Below are 12,772 nucleotides of genomic sequence, written 5' to 3'. Positions count from 1 at the left end.
AGGACCTGGGGGACCTCCGGGCCCGAAGTGCGGCAAAGTTCCCGACAGTATGGGGAAGGGACCGAGATTACCCCAGTTTCCCAGTCAATTTGGGGGTTATGGGCCTGTAACCATGGGAGCCCCAGAATGACTGGGAAAAGGGGTGATGCGATAGCATCCAGGCGGAGGAGTTCCTGGTGCTGGCCGGTGATGGCGGTGACAATGGAAGGGGCCTCCTGGTTAACCACCCCTGATTTTATCTGGGAACCATCGGCCAAAAAGATGTGGAAGCCCTTCTCCTTTGGTTGGAGGGGAATACCCTGCTGGTGAGCAAAATTGATATCCACAAAACAGCTGCATGCCCCCGAACTATGGCCGTCACCTCCACGGTCCTTTCTGAAAGCTGAAAGGAGAGGGGCACAACTAAGTATTGGGACGGACTCATATTGCCAATAGATAAGGAAGACGAGGTGAACTTACTCAGTTTCTGGGGGCAGGATCGTACCATGTGACCAGCTTCACCAAAGTAGAGGCACAGGTTCTGGGAGCGTCTGTGCTGGCGTTCCTCTGGAGATAGCTTAGGCCGTGCCAGGCCTAGCTGCATGGGTTCGGAAGCATCTTCAGGCGGCAGGTTCTGGATGTTTGGCCTAGTTGTTTGGCTGGACCCTTGGAATGACCCCCAGGTATTTCCGCGACCCTGACCAGACCTCTCCAACCTGCGTTCCTGTAGTCTACGGTCAATTTTAATGGTTAGTGCAATCAAGTCCTCTAATGTCTCGGGCACCTCCACCCGGGCGAGCTCGTCTTTCAGGGCCTCTGACAGGCCCATACGGAACTGATGCAATAGTGCAAACTCGTTCCAGCGTGTGTCCCCCATCCAACGCCTAAAATCAGAGGCGTATACCTCTGCCGCTCAACGGCCTTGTCGGAGCGTGTATAATGTGGCTTCGGCCGAGGCTGCCCGTTGTGGATTGTCGTATAAGATGGCCATGGCGTTAAAAAAATTGTCAACTGAAACAAGATGTGGGTCATTGTTTCCCCTTAGTCGGTGGGCCCAGTCTTGGGGTTCACCCTGCAACAGGGAGATGACAAACCCCACCTTCCGTCCGTGGTTGCAGTTCAAAATAGAGCAGGCAGGAGTCACGGAACGACCGGAAGCGCGTGCGGTCCCCGTGGAAGCACTCTGGTAAGGGTACTCGGGGTTCCGCCACAGGGAGTGGTGCGGAAGACCTGGGAGCTGGCTCATGGGCTGCTACGGCCGGGGGTGCAGGAGCCAGGGCCTGTGAAACAGGGACAGGTATGGTGCAGGTCTGGAACCAGTTTTCAATCTGCAAACATCTGTCCTGTAACACGTTTACAGCTTGCGTCAGGGTAGCCAGGTGTCTGCAAACTTCCTCCATCGGGGAGGGTCCTCCTCGAGGCTCAGTCATGGCCTTCTGGTACTGTAACGGACCGCCTGACGGCACCACTAGCACTCCACTGGTCAGGTGTCCTCAGAGCGCGGAATCTAAGCCCCAGAGTACTTGTTCACAAGGGCCCCTGATGGTGGGGATGGACTTGGAGTACCCCGAGACCAGGTCACGACTACTGAGTACACCCGTCAGTGGTAGGGGTGTTCGCCAGGGGCTCCAACAGGGGAGAGCCTGATATGAGGAGGTCAGGTGACCCCGATGGGATGGATGGATGGCTGAGCAAGTGCAAAGTCAGACAGGCCGAGTCGGTAACAGAGAGGACGGTACGGTACAAGGCAGCGGGCAGAGAATAGTCGGGTCACACGCCAGGTCAGCAACAGCAGGTCAGATCTAATGGGGGGCATTCAGGAGAGAGGTCAGGCAAAGCAAGGGTCTGGGCAAGAGAAATCAGCAGGTCAAGAACAATCCAGGTCAACAACTTACTAGGTACAGGTTCGCAGGATACAGGATACAGGTAAGACCAGAAGGCACTGAATGACAGCTCAGGGCCATTTAAATATCCCGCCCTGCACTGTCATTGGTGCCGCGCGCGGTCCCTACTGCGCATGCGCAAACTCACTTGCCGCGGTCGGCCAGGTCCCAGTGCCCGCATTCCAACACAGGGCGGTGCACTGCACCTGCGCCGAGCCCATCGCGGCGGTGATCCCTGACAAACACACAGCACTATGTGTGGAGAAAAAAAGGCACAGCACACCAACATCAAAACCTCATCCCCACTGTTAAACATGGCAGAGGGAGCATCATGGTTTGGGGCTGCTATGCTACCTCAGGGCCTGGATGGATTGTCATTGATGGATGGGAAAATTAATTCCAGAGTTTATCAAGACATTTTGCAGGAAAACATATGACCATCTGTCCGCCAACTGAAGCTCCACAGAGGATGGGTGATGCAACAGGACAATGACCCAAAGCATACAAGTAATTCAACAAAACAATGGCTGCAACAGCACAGAATACGCCTTCTGGAGTGGCCCAGTCAGAGTCCTGACCTCAACCCAATTGAAATGCTGTGGCATGACCTTAAGAGAGCGATTCACACCAGACATCCCAAGAATATTGCTATACTGAAACAGTTTTGTGAAGACGAGTGGTGCAAAATTACTCCAGATCGTTGTGCAGGTCTGATCTTCAACTACAGGAAATGTTTGGTTGAGGTTATTGCTGCCAAAGGAGGGTCAACCAGTTATTAAGTCCAAAGGTTCACATACGTTTTCCTCCCTGCACTGTGAATGTTTACATGTTATGTGCAATTAAACCATGGCAACATCTAATGATTGTGTAGTATTATGTTCAGCAGACTGTGTTCTTCTATTGTTGTGACTTAGATGTCGTTCAGAGCACATTTTATGCCCAATTCATGCAAAACTCCCCATAATCCCAAGGGGTTCCCATACTTTTTCTTGCAACTGTATATATCCCATAAATCGTGATCCACATACACCAACTATAAGTGTCATTAGAATATAGTCTCAAAAACTGGTGAACCAAATCCACTGTACTTTGAAATAGACCAGTGTACCACACTACTGAATACACATGTACGGTGCTCCTGTGTCACCCCTTAGTCAGAAAATGGCAGCTCTGAAACCAGAAGTAAATAAATGATTGTTGTTTCCAGGTTCCTTCATCACAGAGGTGATCTGGAAATGGGATCTGGGAATGGGAATCTGGGACCTCCATCCACACTGTGGGGAGCCATCCTGACCATTTACCGTGGTCCTGGTCTCCCTGGAGGAATGGGAGAACCAAGAAACTTTTGCAGGCAGCAGCAGGAGGGGGGAATTTCAGCCACCCAGATCACTATCACTTTTTTGATTGCCAGTTGAAAAAAAAGCTACGGCCATGATCCATGATCCACTTACTGACAGGAGATTTTTATAATGTACTTTTTAGTGATTTTTAAAGAGCTTACAATGAAAAGAGTTGCATAGAATTGCAAAATAACGATCACAAACCAAAGAAAGAACAAAGAAAGAGGCTCATCAATGAAAGGCATATAGATACATACAATGTCAGTGTATAACAGTGAATAACCAGCATTTTTAGACAATTGAGTAGACAGATCAGAAATGGAAAGATCCCACAGTTCCCAAACTGCTTCAAAGATGGGGACAGAGTTAGAATGCATAGCAGTGAGGTACTCCATTCTTCTAATCTCTGCAATAACCTTCACCAATTCCGATCGTGTAGGAGGTGTAGTTAAAAGCCAATGCATAGGAATGGCTCTCTTGGCTGATGTTAAAACATGAGGACAATATACTGGCAAATATGGATAGGCCTGGAAAAGGTAGGCCGAGCAAAAAGTAGATGGGCTCAAATGAAATATGAGCTTGTAAAAGTAGCTGCAAAAAGTTAAGGACCTCTTTCCAGAAAGAAGCAATGTGTTGGCAAGTCCAGAAAATGTGAAAGAGGGTGCCAGTTGCCTCACCAGATCACCAGCAGACAGGAGAAACACTCAGACTGCGAGCATGGAGAACCTCAGGTGCCTTATACCAAAACAATATTTTATAAGTGTTTTCTTTATATACTACACATATAGAAGATCTGGAGGCAGCCTCACAAATCCTGCTCCATTGATCTATGACAATATCACGTTGAAGGATGTGGGGCCATTTGCGCATGTAGAGGTGTGTATCAGTAGAAAGGGGACAGGCGTCTTGAAGTAATTTATAGGTAGAGGAAATTATGCCCCGTTGGTATGGACCCTGAATGCAGATGCGTTCGAAGAGGGTAGGCTCCTCTAGGGTTAGAGAAGGGGTCCTGGAGAAGAAAAAGTGACGTATCAGTAAGTAAACATAAAACTGGTGAGGCGACATACGAGTAGATTTTTGAATCTCAGAAAAGGGTCTAAGCTTCCGGGTCACTGGGTGGACCAAGTGTTGCAATTGAAATAGATTGGCCTCGGCTCAGGGGCTCATGCGGCCCAGAATCAAACTATCTGGGAGACTGGGATTAAATATGACATTGGTCAGGGGGGAATACAAAGAAGACAGGGCAAATCTATCCCTACACCGCCTCCATATAGACAACAAAAATGTCATGGTCCCAAGCAGGAGATTGTAAGAAATTAATTCAGCATAAAACAGACGTCTGTATCTTTTCATATCCTTCAAAATGACAGCAAAGTCATTGAGCTAGTACATTTTTAACTTTGCGTGTGTATGATGGCTTTGAAAACAGGTGTTAAAGATGAACCATGGTATATTCATGTCTAAGAGGTCAGCAGGTCATAAGCTTCTCTTAAGAATAGCAATCGGAATGTAAAAAAAATATTGGTATGCAGTAAAGCAAAGAAAGGATATGTCTTTTATAAAGAAAATCATGTCTAATCTATAATATAGTTAGTTGGATAATTATTTCATATAATCAGTTTATTAGTTAGGAATAGTGTGTGATAAGTTTAGTATCAATTATTGTTGGTTATATGCATTTATGTGAACATTGTCCCTTTCTAAAGATATGTGAAGCCATTGTATATCATATAACGTATCATGTATTTCTGTCGTCTAAGAGGTTTGAAGATAACGTCACACTAAGAGTATAAGTTTAGAAGGTTTACATATATGGACACTGAGAGTATAAGTTTAGAAGGTTTACATATATGGACACTAAGAGTATAAGTTTAGAAGAAGTACAAAAAAGGGTTTTACTTATTTAGCTCACACTGAATTAGGAAATAACTGTTTAGTGGGTTGGTCTGGTAAAATATATATAAGATGTGCCTTAGAGATAGAGAGACACATACACTCACTCACACATCAATACATTATACAGCTGGCATTTTTGTTTTCTTAAGGCCTGCAAAGCCTTGATACACCTGTTGTCTTCCTTGCCAAGACTGAAACACTTGTCATAGAACAGGCAAGAGATTAGACATTTCTCCAAAGCTTATTTCTTTTTCCATAATCTACAACTTTTGTTATATTTTACTCTGTATTTTATTTTATCTTTTGTATTCATTTTATGTTGATGCCAAGTGTGAATTAAATAAAAGTCACACTGTTTTAAATCAGCCTGGCACTAGAACACTTTACCTCAAACGCCTAAGACAGACACTTAAATAATATAAGTGTCACGATATTTAACATTTGGCTAAGCCAGCCTCCGCCACAGTTTTTTCCGGTTTTTCATTCCTTGATAAAGGGGGAGAAAGCACAGACTGATCAAGTCTTGGGAAAAACACGGTGAAAAGAACCTAGAAGTGAAGGCGTTTGTGTTTCGTCAGACGTGGACGAGAGGTCCAGTGACTGAGCCACCGGCTGCAAAAAAGAAAATCATCTGATTACGGTGAGTAAAAGTTATGGAATTTATTGATAAACTAGCTATAGAAAGCAAGTTAGAATTTAAGGATGTTTCTTTATATCCTGATGATGGTAAATTATGGCAGTACATGTACAAGGAATGTTTACAGGCCAATGTTCAGATAGATAAATCTAGATTTACTGTAAACAAACAGCATAAGAAGATATCTAATATCTTAAAGTTGGTAAGAATATTCAACAAAAGGATTTTGAATATTGACTTACCTGCTAAAAGTGTTTCTACACTAAAGCAGACAGAATGTAGCACTGTACAGAACACAGAAATGCATGAAAATTTGTCTCAAGATCCTCTTAATTGTCCAAATTGTGACATTCTTTGTAACTACATAGAAAATCTTGAGGAGCAAATTGATTCTAAAACAAATCTTTTGTTAAGACTACAGAATGACAGTAAAGAGGTTGCTGTATTAACAAAAGGTGGTAAAAAGGTTGATTCTAAAAAGTCAAAGCCTCAAGCTTCCTGCATTCCTGAAATGGGGGAAGATGACGCAAATGACGAAGCCGAAGTTAGAAAGAAAAAACTACTAGACCGTGCAGCTAAATTAAAATTACAAATTCATTATCAATTAATTAAAATTTTAAAAGATATTCCAGCGTATGACTCAAAGGTCGATGCCTTTTATAATGCGGACATCTTCGAGTCTTATACAGATAGTTATCACTTGACTGACGAACAGCGTAACCGTATCTATTATTTATGGATACCTGCTTATTTTGCTAGACGACTTGTGCAATCACCTGTTATTGACGATGACGGACAGGAGATACATAGTGACGCATCAGATTACGACAATTGTTGTTATTAGAGATGAGCGAATTATTCAAAAATTCGATTCGGCTGATTCGCCGAATTTGTGGAATAAATTCGATTCGATGCGAATTTATTCGCTGCGAATTTAACTTATAAAAAGGGTTTCTAGGCTTCAGAGAGCCTTTATATTAGTGCAGAACACTGTACCTTTAATTTAAATGCCCTTGGAGTCTGCTGGGGAAGAGAAATAATACTGTCAGTCAGTATGACATGCAGATGAGTGCCGTCGATCTTAGAATCACCGCACACTTCACTCATTTGGGCAGTCACGGGGCCAAAACCAGAGTGTGGAGCCACAGTGTGGCGGTGGAGGCAGCAGCAATGGGAGGCCATACAGCACCCTATGACAAAATGGAACCCACCAGCAGTGTGAGGAGACCTGAAAGTGGCACATGGCAGAGTGTGGCGATGGAGACAGCAGCAATGGGAGGCCGTACAGGGACCCATGACACACTCTGGACCTGGCAGCAGCATGAGGAGGCGGTACAGGGGCCCATGGCAAGAAGAAGAAGAAGATGATGAGGATGAGGATGAAGAAGAAGTAGGATGAGGAAGAAGAAGAAGAAGAAGAAGTAGGATGAGGATGAAGAAGAAGAAGAAGTAGTAGGATGAGGATGAAGAAGAAGAAGAAGTAGGATGAGGATGAAGAAGAAGAAGAAGAAGAAGGATGAAGAAGAAGAAGAAGTAGGATGAGGATGAAGAAGAAGAAGAAGAAGAAGAAGAAGTAGGATGAGGATGAAGAAGAAGAAGAAGAAGTAGGATGAGGATGAAGAAGAAGAAGAAGAAGAAGTAGGATGAGGAAGAAGAAGAAGAAGGATGAGGATGAAGAAGAAGAAGAAGTAGGATGAGGATGAAGAAGAAGAAGAAGAAGTAGGATGAGGATGAAGAAGAAGAAGAAGAAGTAGGATGAGGATGAAGAAGAAGAAGAAGTAGGATGAGGATGAAGAAGAAGAAGTAGGATGAGGATGAAGAAGAAGAAGAAGTAGGATGAGGATGAAGAAGAAGAAGAAGAAGAAGAAGAAGAATGAGGATGAAGAAGAAGAAGAAGAAGTAGGATGAGGATGAAGAAGAAGAAGAAGTAGGATGAGGATGAAGAAGAAGAAGAAGAAGTAGGATGAGGATGAAGAAGAAGAAGTAGGATGAGGATGAAGAAGAAGTAGGATGAGGATGAAGAAGAAGAAGAAGAAGAAGAAGTAGGATGAGGATGAAGAAGAAGAAGAAGAAGTAGGATGAGGATGATGATGAAGAAGAAGAAGAAGTAGGATGAGGATGAAGAAGAAGAAGGATGAGGATGAAGAAGAAGGATGAGGATGAAGAAGAAGAAGGATGAGGATGAAGAAGAAGAAGAAGTAGGATGAGGATGAAGAAGAAGAAGAAGAAGAAGAAGTAGGATGAGGATGAAGAAGAAGAAGGATGAGGATGAAGAAGAAGAAGAAGAAGTAGGATGAGGATGAAGAAGAAGAAGAAGTAGGATGAGGATGAAGAAGAATTCCAGTGCAGCAAAAAGTGTATCTGCAGAGAGCTCCGCTATTTCTGACAGTTCTCTGACAGTTCCTTCACATTTACAGCGGTTGAAACATTGTATGTATTTGTTTCCGAATAAAAACATCTGTATCCTAAATGGAAACAAATAGATACAATGTTTCAACTGCTGTAAATGTGAAGGAACTGTCAGAGAACTGTCAGAAATAGCGGAGCTCTCTGCAGGGACACTTTTTGCCGGCTGTAGAAGGGATGAAAATTGGCCGATCGGGGAAAATTCGATTCGCGCATCCGAAGTTTGCTAATATTCGGATTCGACGCGAATCAAATTTTTCCTAATATTCAAAACGAATTCCACTTCGCCAGGTTCGATTCGCTCATCTCTAGTTGTTATGTACCACAGGTGAGGAAGTATCTTCTTTAGAAGTACTAGAATCATTACAGACTTCAGTTAGAGAGGACCCTTATGAATTTAAAATTAAATTCACAAAGGCATACAAAATGGTCTTGGGCGTAGATAATGAAAACGATACAGGTATGATAAAAGCATTTGTAAAAAAATTTAAATATCTTGATCCAACTTCTTTGGCCATTGTGCAAGATAAAAATTTGATTACAGATGCTTGTTCATTCATTGATAAAATCAGAAGACAAATGAAACAGAACTATCTCAAGTCTAAGATAGCTCTAGTTCAAAATGACACTTTAAATAGGAACGGTCAAACTACAGCTAAGACAGGAATGACTGCTCTTAGTAAAAGTGACAGATACAAGCAGGTGAGACAGAGAGAGCCAATAACTTGTTACTACTGTCAAAAGCCTGGACATTTACAATGGAAGTGTAAAAAATTCTTAAAGGATATGCAGATAAAGGATTCAAGAAATTTAGGTAAAGAAAATGGACTTATTTCTCTTGAACCATCTGCTCCTCCTAGTCAGAAGGAAACTCAATCTTCTTCTCCCTATGCTCCTCTGATAAAACAAATAGAGAGTTATTGGTCAGCAGCGGTTTGACTGAAAAGAACTTGCAGTCAACCACTGTTAATTCAGCTCCATTATTGCCTACTCCATGACTAGACAATAAAAGGAAATAAAATCTCATCATCTAGAATATGTAACACCAATATGTCTAGATAAATGTGGACGCCCTTACATTAAAGCTAAATTGAATGGACAAAAGCTCAAGTTTCTAATTGATACAGGTGCTGAAATTTCTATTACTGGTGTAAGATTACCTCTTTTGACAGATGCAACAGTATGTACAGTTGTTGGATTTAACGGATCAGGTAACGCGAAAGCTTCAATGTGTAAAAATGTTTCATTTGAAATCCCTGATTATTTGGATACTGAGATTGATATTTGGTATTGTCAAGGTGCAGAGAATATCATTGGGACAGATGTCCTTCAATGAAGAGGTTGGATAATTGACCTTGGTAATGGCATTGTATGGAAAGGTTCCATTAATCGTAAGCCTGTGGTAATTGACCCAGCAGATGAGAGGTCGGCAGCATCTGTTTAACAGAAGTGCTTGCTGTAGACCATACATGGCCAGATAGTGGTGACAATCAACAATTAGAACAATTGGTCAAATCATACAAAAATCTTTGGAGCCAAGGCAAAAATGAGGCCGGTCTATTTAAAGACATAGAAGTAGACGTGCAAGGCAAGGATCCGCCCCCACAGAAGCAATACAAATTGCCACCAGAATCTATTGAACCAGTATCAATAGTCATACAGGAGCTTCTGCAACAAGGTATTATCAGAAAAACAAATTCTGTAACAAACAATCCATTATGGGTAGTACCTAAACGTGATGACCCTAAATCATTCAGGCTTCTGGTAGATCTCAGAATGCTGAATAAATATACCCCAAGCTGCGCTCCAATAGTGGCAGATACACCAGATATGATGTCCTGAATTGATGCAAAAGTGTTCTCTGTGATTGACATTGCAAATGGATTTTTCTCAATCTCTTTATCTAAAAGCTGTCAATATAAACTTGCCTTCTCCTTTGAAAATGCTCAGTATACCTTCACACGTCTTGTGAAAAGCCTACATTTGAGCTCAAGTATATTTCATCAAGCTTTAGCAGATGTCCTATCTAAATTTTCTAGGCCAGAATGTATCCTACAACATGTGGATCATATCTTGTTGTCAACAGAAAATGAGCAAGAACATTTAACCCTTTTGGCAGAATTGTTTGATCTGCTGTAAGATGCAGGTCTCAAGCTGAATACTCATAAGGTTCAGCTCATGAAACGCGAGGTCAAGTTTCTCGGCATTCAGATCAGTCCGGGTAAACGTCAACCTTTGCAAGAAAGGGTTAATGCTATTGCTGCACTTCCTGTACCAACAACATTCAAAGCACTAAGACAATTTCTAGGATTAGTGAATTTTTCTAGAAAGTTCATTGAGTCATTTGCTGATAAAGCAAAACCTCTGTATGAACTTCTAAAGAATAATGAGGAAAATGGTTTTGGTCCTTGGACAGAAGTTCAGCAAAAGGCCTTTGAATCTTTGAAAAAAGATTTGCAGACAGCACCAGCCCTAACTACTGTAGAAAAGCAAGCACCGTTTGCTTTGCAGGTGCATACATCTGAAACTGCTATTTCTTCGGTGTTGCTTCAACTACAAGGAGGAAATTGGAGGATCCTAGCATATTTCTCTAGGCTTTTAACACCTGTTGAGAAAGGTTTTGACACATGTGTTAAACAATTGGTAGGAGTTCACTATGCAGTAAAAGCAACTGAGCACATTGTAGGATTCAACAAAATTATCTTACAAACACCCCATTCCACCCTGAAATTTCTCCTTGAAAAAAACATCCCAGGTGTTTCCAATCAAAGATTTTCACAATGGTTGTTGGCTTTATCACCCAAACAGATCCAGGTTGAACATAATGCCAAATATGTACTCCCTCAATTGATGGAATATAATGGATCAGAACATGAGTGTTCACGTGAAGTCCAAGACACTCACTCTCCTCTGTTTCGCAGAGAAGCAGAGAAGACTGATGAACCTGTGTTTGTGGATGGTTCACGTTATTGTGTCTCAGGGGAGTATTTTTCAGGTTATGCAATCTGGTTTCCAAAGAGAGGATATGCCATACAACACAGACTTCCAGGACACTTTTCAGCACAAAAAGCAGAACTGATAGCCATTGAGACAGTGTTAACTGTAGACAAAGAAGAGAATCAAGGTCCACTAGTGATTTATAGTGACAGTTCATATGTTGTGCGTTCTCTTACTGATTATCTTCCAGTTTGGAAAAGACGAGGTTTTGTAGATGCTTCAAAGCTTTAGCACACAGAGAGATACTAGAGTCAATTTTTGCACTAGCAGGGATAAACCCTTGTGCCTATGCAATTGTTAAAGTACCAGCGCATAGGAAAGACAATGATGAACTGAGCATAGGAAATATGATAGCTGACACATTAGCAAAAGAAGCAGCTGTTAATGAACAGTCAGAGACTCCATCTGAGGTAGTTTCAGTAAACACAGTCAGAAAAACAGACACACAGATCCCCTCATTTGCAGAAGAACAGAAAAAGGACCCATCCCTTTCTGCTTCTCAGGTTGATACAGAATCTTCCTTTGTTTTTGAAAACGAGATTTTGTTTCATGACTGTAACGGGGTTCTGCGTCCTGTCATACCAAAACATTTACAAGTGGACTTCACAAAATACAATCATGAAAGTTTAGGCCATGTAGGTAAGCAGAGATTGTTAGAGATTCTCAAAGAGAAATTTTTCTGGGAAAACATGGATGAGACTGCAGACAATGTAATTCAATCTTGTCTTATTTGTGCTCAAGTGAACCCCAGGCCAAAAGGACAGAAACCTCCTTTACAAAGAACTCCCCCAGCTAATGGTTCATGGTCCACATTACAACTTGACTATATAGGACCATTACCAACAGGAAAAAATGGTTTCAAATATGCTCTCATAATTGTTGATGTTTTCTCAAAATGGGTTGAGATTTTACCTGTACGCACAGACGATGCACTAACAACTGCAAGAATGTTAATAAATCATGTTTTTCCAACTTGGGGGATCCCAATTGACATCAGTTCAGATCATGGAACTCATTTCACAGGTAAAGTAATGCAGGCAATGTGTAAAATTTTGGGAATCCAGCAAAGATTTCATGTTCCATACCATCCGCAATCTGCAGGTATTGTGGAAAGAATGAACAGGACTATCAAATCCAGAATTGCTAAAATGTTGATAGACAAAGGACATACATGGGTAGATGCCGTGCCTTTTGTTCTGATGAGTATCAGAAGTACAACATCTTCATCTACACAATACAGTCCATTTGAACTGATGACAGGTAGAAAAATGCAGCTTGTTTTTCCACATGAACCATTTTTTTTGTCGACTCCGCAGAAAGAAGCAATTGAGAAAACCAAATGGTTACAGATGTTGCAAGACAATCTAAACGCCATTTTGCCACATGCAGCTACTCACATGCAGAAAATGATCCCTCCACACTCCTCAAAATTTGAGAAAGGTGGACAAGTCATGATTAAAACATTTAGAAAAAGTGGGCCGTGGCAAAGTAATTGGGAAGGTCCTTTTGAAATTTTGGACACACTTGGTGTAATGATACAAGTCCAAAGACCTCTCAATTCTGTTAAAAATGCATGGAGACAACAAAAAATATGGGTTCACACTGATCAATGCAAATTGTTTATGCCAAGATAA

General features: G+C 42.0%; 1 protein-coding gene across 10 annotated transcripts in view; it reads right to left on the bottom strand.

Moving 5' to 3' along the window:
- Positions 1-12,772, bottom strand: part of CHADL (chondroadherin like) — a 414,651-nt gene that overhangs the window by 143,235 nt on the left and 258,644 nt on the right. The gene's annotated exons all lie outside the window — the stretch shown is intronic.

The sequence above is a fragment of the Staurois parvus genome, unplaced genomic scaffold (genome assembly GCF_062004578.1).
Source record: "Staurois parvus isolate SC_StPar_1 unplaced genomic scaffold, SC_StPar_1.0 ptg000316l, whole genome shotgun sequence".
NCBI classification, from domain to species: Eukaryota; Metazoa; Chordata; class Amphibia; order Anura; family Ranidae; genus Staurois; species Staurois parvus.
This window is presented reverse-complemented; position numbering and strand designations above follow the sequence as displayed.